The following is a 3,658-nucleotide window of genomic DNA, read 5'->3' as shown; positions in this document are numbered from 1 at the left end:
AATCGATTCCAAATGTAAAACTCCTTGAGAAAGGAGAGGAGCAAATTATCAAAATGGTCATGATAATGAGGTAAGTACTTTGAAAGAGCACTATGACATAACACTTCATAAAACCTTGTCAAAGGTTCAGGTACCTGAAAATGATGAAAAATCAAGAGATCTCGATAAGTTATGTCGAATTGGAATTGAATTAAAATGATAGTCGACGGTATCTTTGATATGAAGTAACACTCAATGCTATAAATGGTTACGAGGATCTTAAATTCAAATATGACATATAGTGTGGACAGATAAATTATTGGCACTATTCAATTATATTTTGTTTCACTTAGAGAAGTGATGTTTTAGATCTTATAGTTCATGGATCAAAATATAATGTCAGTGTGGTACAAATGAATCATTGTGCGAAAGTATAACCGTAAGATATAAAGTGTGGTTTGTGCCTCGGGGAATAAAGGATTTTCGCAAAAATTCTGACATTATTAAATTGAGATATATTCTCCAGTGGTGAATGCAATTAGACTTGTTTCAGTCTGGCAATAGATGAAATACTTGAATATGCATAATGAATGATTATTATGTCTAATTAGGCGATGAAGGGTATATGAAAATTCTTGAAGGATTTAAAAGGTCTTAAAACAATTCCATTGAGCACCCAATGGTTCTGAGATTGCTTAACACAGAGAAAGAATCTTTTCAACCTCATGAAAATGATTTAAAATGTCATGTATTAGTGCAATTGGTGCACTTACAGATTGCTGGTTATGCAAATGCTAGAAGATTATTTGATATACATAACGAAAGTTATGTGAAAATTTTGTCATAGTATCATTCAAGTTATGACAAGAAACTAACAAAGCAAGTGACTCAACACATAGAAGATGTGTGATTTTCTTTGAGAAGAAAAGACGAGCTTTATAAAATTGAAATGATCAATCTCTGAGTCAGAAATGATTTGATTATGTAGATGCAGAATATTTATTTGATCTGCATAAAACTCGATCACAAATGAGCTATTTGTTTACATATGAAGAAACAATAATATCTTGGCATTCAAAGAATCAAACATTGGTAACCACTCTTTCAAATCATGCAAAAATAATGTTGATCTATGAATTAAGTCGGGAGTGTGTTTGGTTGGAATCATGATCTATCATATTCATAAAATATGTGATTTTCTTTTGAAAAGGATATTCCAGCCACCATATACAAAAATAATAGATAGCTCAATTGAAGGGAGGATACAATCAAAGGAGATCGGACAAAGCATATTTCACCAAAAGTCTTTTTCACACATGATCTTCAACAAAATAGTGAGATTGACGTTCAAAGACCCATTCAAGTAATAATCTTGTAAACTTATTCAGTAAGGTTCAGGGGGAGAAAAATACGCGTTGCACTCTTTTCCTTAACCATGGTTTTATCCCAATTGGGTTTTCTTGGTAAGCTTTTTAACGAGGCAACATTCAAAGCTTATTAAAAGATGTGTGTACTCTTTTTCCTTCACTAGGATTTTTGCCCACAGGGTTTTTTCCTAGTAAGGTTTTAACGAGACATATTATCTATGGACATCCAAGGGGGAGTGTTATAAAATATTATAATGTGGATGTCCACCAAGACATTTTCTCTCACCCATTATCTCCATTACTTTCTTCCATTATGAAGATAATCATAACCTCCATAACCTCCAACTTTATAACCATTATTCTTGTAACCTTTCACTTCCATAACCTCCTCCATTAATGTCAGTTTATGGCTAACCTTTTGTATGTCTCTATGTTACACTATAAATAGAGGCATAAGAGTTCATATTGTTGACACTTGAAGACTTGAAATAATAAGAAAAGCTCTCATCTCTTGTGTCCCTATTTCTATTACTTTCATCTTTTATATTTCTTGTCTTATTTTGCTTTAGTTTTACAACAAATAGTTTGTTAAATTTCATGAAATTAACACAATAATTATTATTATTTTGACTATATGTCATGACCCAAGAATGGACGTGATGACACTCGTCTTATCCCACGAAGACAAGTCAGCCTAAAACTCAACCCTTACAATAAAATGCGAAAATTTTTATAATCAACTCAACAATACCCCAAAAATCTGGTTGTCACGTGTACAAACCTCTAATGTGTTATAACAACATTGAAGAAAAAAACAAGTTCAATGACATTGTTTCTAGAATAGAACAAGATCATAATTAAGGAGAAAGAAGGTCCGTTGAAATAAAAAACATCTACCTCACAAACCTCCACAAGAAGCCTTAGACAAGGAGAAGAGAAAATATCACAGAAGTTCGGACTAGTAACCTACAAAAAAATGTAGTAGCAAGGGGTGAGTTACCAACCACACGGTACTCAACAAGTAAACTTCTAAACACAAGAGAAGGGGATAGAATACGGGTACTCCTTACACCCCAACCGAACCTCCACAACTACAACCTACATAAAACCAGCCCAAACTAACAGTTCACAATTTACAAGCATATATCTCAACAACAACATTCTAACAATCACATGTTCTCAACAACAAACTCCATATTCATCAATCAAAGTTCCACAAAAAGGCACTTACAATATCAGCAACACACAAGATCAAGTTCATCAAATAGAGGTAATCAAATATCAAGTACTTCCAACCACCAATAAAACACATAATCATCAAGAATGAAGGATGTCATGGAATGCAATGCAATATGACACCATGAAATGATATGCCCCAGAATACCAAGTACTCTCTCAACTGTATATACATGATACTCCTTGGAAATACATCGAGAGTTCATGACTCATGGGGGACTCGTGAGGTCCATATACCGACACAGACGATCTCAAGGCACTATCATAAATCAAACAAATTTCGCACAGACGATCTCCACGTGCCCAAATTATAATCTTAACATCTCACCATCCCCAGCACGAACAATCTCCACGTGCCCAACTTATACTCAATCTCATGTCAATGCATGTGCAAAATATGATTTCAATAAAAAGGATGATGCATCTCAATCAAATATCAATATGATATGTAATCACCTCAACTATCACCAGTATACGGGTTCAATAAAGAACACAATCACATATAATAAATCAAGTCAATATATAATATCAGCTAATGCCCATATGCTTTGGCATTCTTGGATTACAATCTGCATTCTATAGTAATAAACTTTCCCTTTATACACCGGTACTCGTACCAATGCCCGTCACAAACAATTCTCAACACATCACACACAAACAATTAATCACATTGCCTTTTATTACCCCTTTTTCATCATTAGAATTAATCAATGTGGACAAGTCAACCCATCACCAAGTCTCATTACCCCCAAACACATATTACAAGGAAATATACGAATTCCATACACTTAACAAGGGTTTAGAAATCCACTTGCCTCAAATAATCGAACAATCACTTTGGGACTTGAATCTTCCCTTTTGCTGGACTTCCAAATCAATACATTCTATTCAAATAGATAACCACAATAATATTTTGAAACTAACAACACCCATATTACTATAGGTCTAGCGTAGACCCAAAATCTCATACAAACCTAAAATCAAGTTCCTAAATTTTGATGTCCATTAACATGTCAATTCTCATGTTTTTTTCAAATTTCAAGGCTAGGGTTAAGTTCCAATATATCAAACCTTGA

Source organism: Solanum stenotomum, chromosome 12 (genome assembly GCF_019186545.1).
Source record: "Solanum stenotomum isolate F172 chromosome 12, ASM1918654v1, whole genome shotgun sequence".
Lineage (NCBI taxonomy): Eukaryota > Viridiplantae > Streptophyta > Magnoliopsida > Solanales > Solanaceae > Solanum > Solanum stenotomum.
This window is presented reverse-complemented; position numbering follows the sequence as displayed.